Below are 7,749 nucleotides of genomic sequence, written 5' to 3'. Positions count from 1 at the left end.
GGTTTCTGAGGCCGGGTCGCCTTCTGGTAGTCGGCCCTGGGGATAGCCGGCCGGGGGAAGGCGGCTCTATGCTCTGGATGCTTGAAGGCTCGAATGGCCTGATAATTTTTCGAAGAGCCAGGGGGAGCCGGTTAGGCTACCCGCGGCCATTTACTCCGATAGTCACAGTAGGTCACGTTTTCTGTCATGCATGTACATCCATGACAAATTTATGACATAATCAAGATAGTCATACCTATGCTGTCGTAGAAGTGTTCCATCACATTACCAAAATTATCATCACGGAAGTGTCCACTTCCATGACGATAAATCACGCATCACAGAAGTGCTTTCGTCAAGGGTGACCGACACGTGGCATCCACCGTAACGGAACGCCGTTAAGCTATCGGGTCCGGTTTTGGATCCGATAACCCATTAACAGCCCGGACCAATGGGGATTTTCCACGTGTAAAATTCTGATTGGCTGATAGAAACACGTGTCAGCTCCGCGTTGGCACAGGTGTCACTCATCCAATGGGCGAGATGCACCTATGATATGTTGACACGTGGACCAGCCCAAAAGTGGCCCATAAAGTTTAAATGGGCCGACCCAACTAAAGGCCCACAAGATTTTGCGGTCCATAATGGGTCGGCCCAGCAAAAGGCCCACGAGATTTTGCGTATCATAATGGGCCGACCCAGCTAAAGGCCCACAAGATTTTGCGGGCCATAATGGGCCGGCCCAGCTAAAGGCCCACAAGATTTTGCAGACCATAATGGGTCGGCCCAGCTAAAGGCCCAACATTCTCAGTTAAGGCCCGTACGGCTAGTGTAAAATTGGTCCGTCAACGGCCTGTCCTAAACTTGTCATCATCGCGGCCCATGGTCACTTCTGGCTCGTTAACAGACCGCTAAGTATATGGGCCGAATTACGGCCCGGTGTATTTCCGGCCTGTTAAAGGTCCTGCTTCATTTGGGCCCATTTACAGGCCATTGAAACTTTTGGCCCATAAACAACCGTGAAGGATTTGGGTCATATTCGGCCATGTCTGACATTCGGCTTGTTAGAGGCCCACTATAGATTTGGGCCACTTTCGGCCTTTTGTGATTTTCGGCCTGTTAACGTCGGACAAAATCCAAGGGCCATATGTGGCCTAACGTCACATCGGGCTCATTAACGACCCATATAAAAATGACGATAATCTAGCCCGACCGAACTTCCAGCTTGTTAAAGGCCCGTGTATTAGGTTGGCGCATTTACGGCCCGTTCGAATTTCGGCCTGTGAAAGATCTGCCTCGTAAATGGGCCACCATTTCGGCCTGCTAAGACCAGTGGGTTATTTGGCACAATCAGGGCCCAATCTCACTTTCGGTCTTTTAAAGGCCCATGTTTTTTATGGGCTCGAGATATTTACACCTGTGAACGGCCTAATGTTACTGAGGGCCCAAATTATGTTTAGGCCTGTTAAAGGCCCACTATGGGCACATGCCTACCAGAAAAATATGAAAAATCTTATGCTGATTTAGGCCCAGATAATTTTAGTGGGCTACATGCAAATTTCGGCCCATAATCGTTTTTAGCCCAATTGGAATGGGCCCGACGAATGTTCGCATGTTGGGCTCGTACGAAGCTTCCGGCCGAATACATTACTAAGATAAACCTACACTATACAAAAATAGCGTTGTAATTATTGCAGCCTTTGGCAGCATCATAAATGCTGTATCACAACAAAATAAATCCCAACCATACAACAAAAGGCCTATTGGCATAAAGTTTACACTCCTTGCAGATAAAAGCACCATCAGATGTATAGAAGCACAGATCATTTGACCTGAGTGCTAATGTTTCAGGCTGTAGAATCTGATGGAGCAGCACGATCTTCACCTTTTTTCTGCCATTGCTCTTGAACAACGAAGCGAATGTCTGATAGTCTGGTTTCAAAACCATTCATATCTTGACGACATTTGTCAACCACTATTCTTGTTTCCAAAACGACGTCCATTAGGGATTGGACTTGCGTCTGGAGCACAGATATATCATTCTGTCTAGCAGGAAGATTTCGTTCAGTAGGCGTTTTGGACGAGGTTACCTTGACAACCAACCTAGAATTACGCAGGAAGGTGCTTTTTGCACTGTTAGTGGAGAGATACTGACGCACTGCAGCAAGAGGTGACATTGTGCCTGTGGTAGCCTCGTCACCTTCAGGTGGTTGTGGCTGTTCAATCATTTTTCCATAGCTTCCTGAAAGTTTGAACTTGTAGATTAGTGTACCAGATAAGTTACTAATGAGACAAAAACAAACAAAGTAGGTTACACGTTTATACATAACTTATTTTGGTGAACTACTGTAATACATTAGCATGTATTGTAGTGCCAACTACATAATAAAATCACTTTCGGAACATATGTCCGTGTAGCATGCCTACTGTATTGTCTATTTCCTCACATTCGTTGACATCTAAGGATAAAGAGACATGGTTTAAAGTAGGATGAACATAGTATGACATCATTCATATCATGGGCAAACATATATAAAAAAAATAGGCTATTTTATCATTGTGTGCACACGTGAACATAACAACTAGAATATAGATCAAGAGCAAAAAAATATCCTTCATCTCTTTTAAACCATGTAAGGTGAAATGATACGTTAAGACAACTGTGTATAAAAGTGAACAGAGTAACTGACATTGGCTGAAAACAAAGTAGTTAAATGAACACATCACAGTACCAATCAGTTCAAAGGCATGAGGAGTAAGGACTTACAACAGCGGCTTGAACTGGTGTGCTCATGCCCTTCATCTTGCTGGTGTGGCAATCCTTGAAGATTTGCACTGCATTCGGTTCAGGTTCTTTTTGGTCCGCACAGGCTTTCCTCTGTATTTGGAACAAGTCAATATAGATACGATAATATGGCACAGAAAAAAGAAGGAAGTAGCAGCTATTTACAAGAGCCTCGCAGTGTGCAATATAGCTACGAGATCCTGTTGTCTGTTGGAATTTCAGTTTAGAACGGTTGGTCTTGTTCTTCAAACAGTTAGCCTAGAAGAAGATAGACTTGTAAGGCACATACATAAATACAAGTTCAATATGTGGTCTGATCAAATACATATAGCCTACCTGATACTTTGGATTAGACCAGTGTTTAACGAGGGCTGTCCAGTCTTCATCTATAATATATTCCACTGGAGATGTTTGGGTGATTTCATTGTTAGCCTTGCCTTCAAAGTGAGATTTTCTAAGGTGGTACCGATACTTTCGCAGAGCAGACTGAAAAACATGAGTGCATGCTTGTTTAGTTGTATCATCTTTTGGATCCAACTTGAACCTCATCTGTTGAAAAAAGAATGTGAGTCTTATTAGGAGGAAGCTAGAAAGTATGGGACAGAGCAAGAACATATTACTAATTGCGATGAATAACATTACTTATGGATAAATGGTCAAGGAAGGTGTTAAACTGGGTATTGTCTTTCTCATTCCTGTACTGGATCCATGTTGGGAGGATACGTGCATGACACCTAACGGCAACGGCTGCTTCTGATACTAACTTTGCTGACTCTGTAGCATCACGTGGCCTTTTTAAACCTGCCTCAAAATGGATCTCCATTCTTCCTCCTTTAGATTTTGTTAATCTGTCAAGCATTATCCCTGATGTCTGTTCCGCTTGGGTCGTGGTGCTAGTTCAACAACGAATATGGAAAGTGTTAGTGTACATCAAACTGTGAGAGTACATATAAAGGAGCATGCAACTGCAACTTGACTCGGTCAGGTACCGTCTTGGTGTTGATGCTCATGAGGTTCATCTGATCTTGCCTAGTCCTGTTGTGTCAGCAGTGCTTCGGAAGTAGTGTTAGGTGTGAAGGCAGCTTGGGAACTGGCCAGTTCCAGAGCAAACGAACGAGTAACTCGTTGAGATGCTGGTACAGTTGAAGCGGATGCTGCAGCTGGTGGAGCAGGTGATACTATGTTTGTAGATTTAGCCGGTGGACTTGGACCTTCTACTGCACTATAAGTACCAGCAGAATCTGGACGGCAGATCCTTTTCCGTTTCACCCGACGAGTAACACCACTCCCTACTATATTATTTTCCTTGCTCTTTGTTGACTTTACCATGTCAAACCGTACCCACAACAAAAAAGAATAAAATCGCTCTTCAGAACTCATTGATGCATGATACAGACAAGCAATACTTTGATGTAAGACAACCATATGAGGATGAAATATGTGGGAAAAACAGGATGACATGACATATTCACAGCTACGATGTGTAAACTAAGCAGAAGGATTTTCAAGAAAATAGAAGTAATGCAAGCTAGACACCATATGAAAGATGCAACCAATATTACTCTGCCAAGTTAAAAGTGTCTTGTCATAAGTGGCAATTCAAAAAATTAGAAGCAGTACAACGTAGAAATCAATGCAAGATGCAACCACTATCAAACTGCCATGTTAAAAGTGTCCAATCATGAGTGACTGATGCGGGATACACAACAGCAGTACTTTGATGTAAGAACATGGTATGATAGATAGATGGAGTGTATTCTAGACACAGAACGCCATGTCATATGCACATGTATAACGTATGAACTCAGTAGGTGCAATTTAATCAAAATAGAAGAAATACAGGCTAGACAACATATGCAACATGAAACCAATTATCACACTGTCAACTTAGAGCAAGCACCTGCGATGGTGGAGTACGTGAGATGAACTCATCATGTAGACTTGGGACTTCAACTTCATTAGTAGTAGCAGTGGCAAACCTAGAGAGTCTCTATTTGCATCGGTTTGGAGGACCACCAACATCCCCTAACTTACTCTTTTCCTTCCTATTTTCTGATATTGCCTTATGAAGTCAAAACCACAAGAAGATGAATAACATTAGCTCTGCATAACTGGTTGATGCATGATACAGACGAACACTACTTTGATGTAAGGCAAGCGCAGGATAGGGGGATGGAATATATACAAAAAAAGACAGCGTTTCATATTCACACGTACGATAGGAGGATGGAATATGTATGAAAAAACAGTAAGCGGAAGGCATTTGAACAAAATTAGAAGAAATGAAAGCTAGGCACCATATGAACATGCAACCAATATCACTCTATCAGGTAAAAAGTGTCTCGTCGTAAGTGCCATTTCAAGAAATTAGAAGCAGTACAAGCTAGAAGATGATGCAGGATGCAACCTACATCACAGTCCCAAGTTAAATGTGTCTTATGGGTAAGTGATCGTTGCATGTATAAGTTGTAAGCTACGCAGATGAAATTCAACATAATCAGAAGCAATACAAACTAGACATCATACGGAAAGCGCAACCACATATAACAGTTCCAAGTTAGAGCAAGCACCTGTGATGGTGGAGTAGGGGAGATGTGCTCATCATGTACACGTATGTTCTAGAAACAGGAACACGTGTCATATTCACAGGCATTATGTGTAAAGTAAGCAGATGCAATTCAACAAAGTTAGAAGCAATACAAGCTAGACATCATACGCAACATGCAACCACATATAATAGTGCCAAGTTAGAGCAAGCACCTGTGATGGTGGAGTAGGGGAGATGTGCTCATCATCTACACAGCTACGTTGACTGTCTAGCCTTGCGTTGTCTTGCGAATCTTGTTGGGAGGATGGCAGAGTAGAATCTGTAGAGAACCTCCGTTTCAGTTGCTCGGAAGGACCACCATCATCCAATCCCCTGCCAATTTCCTTTAGCTTTATTGATTTTGCATTGTGAGGTCAAACCGACAAGAAAAAGAATATAATTCGCTCTTCAGAACTCATTCATGCATGATACTGACGAACACTACTCTGATGAAAGGCAAAGTCATGATACGAGGATGGAATATGTACGAAAAAATGGACGACTTGACATATTCACACCTATGATGTGGTAACTAAGCAGAAGGCACTTCAACAAATTAGAAGCACTGCAAACTAGACACCATATGAAAGGTGCAATCAATATCACTCTGCCAAGTTAAAACTGTCTCGTCATAGGTGGCGTTCATTAAACTAGAAGCAATACATGCTAGAAATCATATTCAAGATGCAAACCAATATCACACTGCCAACTTAAAGGTGTTCCATCACAAGTGACTGATGCAGGATACACAAGAAGAGTAGTTTCATGTAAGAACATGGTGTGATAGACAGATATAGTATGTACCAAAAACAGGAAATCATGTCATATTCACACGTATCATGTGTAAGCTAAGCAGATGCAGTTTACACTAATTAGGAGCAATACAAGCTAGACACCATATGCAACATGCAACCAGATATCACACTGCCAAGTTAGAGCAAGCACCTTGGATATTGGAGTAGGGGAGCAGATACTTGGACCTTGTAATGCACTATAGTACAAGGAGAATCGTTACAGATGCTCCGTTTAGGTTGCTGCAGAGGACCACCATCATTGCCTTCCTTACTCTTTTCCTTCCTCTTTCTTGATTTTGCCTTGTCAAGTCAAACCCACAAGAAAAAGGAATAAAATTTGCTCTTCAGAACTCATTGATGCATGGTACTGACGAACACTACTTTCATGTAAGGCAGCCGCATGATAGGAGGATGGAATATGTATGAAAAATAGGACGGCGTGACATATTGACATGTATGATGTATAAAGTGTAAACTAAGCACAAGGTGCTTGAACTTGTTAGAATCAATGCAAGCTAGAACCATATGAAAGATGAAACCAATATCACTCTGCCAAATTAAAAGGGTGCCCTAACAAATGTATTTGACCAAATTAGAAGCAATACATGGCAACAGGCTAGAAATAATATGCAATATGCAATGAATAAAGGTGACTCATCGTAAGTGATTGATGCAGGATACAGAAGAGAGGTAGTTTCATGTAAGAACAAGGTTAACACATAGATGTAGTGTGTACCAAAAATAGGAAGGCATGTCATATTCACAGGTATAATGTGTAAACTAAGCAGATGCAATTTACCCTAATTAGAAGCATTACAAGCTAGACACCGTATGCAACATGCAACCACATATCACACTGCGAAGTTAGAGCAAGCACCTGTGATGGTGGTGTGGGGGAATTGCGGTCATCAACTAGAGAGCTACGTTGACTATCTTCATTTAGCCTTGCTGTTTCTTGAGAATCATGTGGGGAGGATGACACTACACTCTTTAAACGAGTATGGCGTCTCACAGTAACCCACTCGGGTGACTGTCTCATCATAAGTGATTGACGAGGGATACAAAAGAGCATTAGTTTGATGTACGAACATGGTTAATAGACATATGTAGTATGTATCAAAAACAAGAAGGCATGTCATTATCAAAGGTATAATGTGTAAAGTAAGAAGATGCAATTTAACCAAATTGGAAGCAATACAAGCTAGACACCATATGCAACATGCAACCAAATTTGACAGCGCAACGTTAAAGCAAGCACCTGGGATAGTTGTGTGTGGCAATTGAGATCATCAACTGCAGAGCTACGTTTACTGTCTCCAACTGCTGACACTGCATCCTTTAGAGCGCTGAAAAGCTTAGTGCTTATCTTCGAATACACTAGAGCGACTTTTGTCTTTTCTTTTCAGCATTCATCAACACTGCGTCAGAGTCTGAAATACCCATGCATAACAAATAATAGTGTGAGTATCGGTGAAGTGTGTGCACAATTAGTACAGTGTAAAGGTAGCCGATAGCAGGTCGGTGAGAAATAAATGACGGGAGACATATGATAGCACTACAACATGCATGGCACACTAAATTACTACATGATTCTATGAAAATAA

The sequence above is a fragment of the Triticum aestivum genome, chromosome 2D, assembly GCF_018294505.1.
Source record: "Triticum aestivum cultivar Chinese Spring chromosome 2D, IWGSC CS RefSeq v2.1, whole genome shotgun sequence".
Lineage (NCBI taxonomy): Eukaryota > Viridiplantae > Streptophyta > Magnoliopsida > Poales > Poaceae > Triticum > Triticum aestivum.
Note: the sequence above shows the minus strand (reverse complement) of the source record.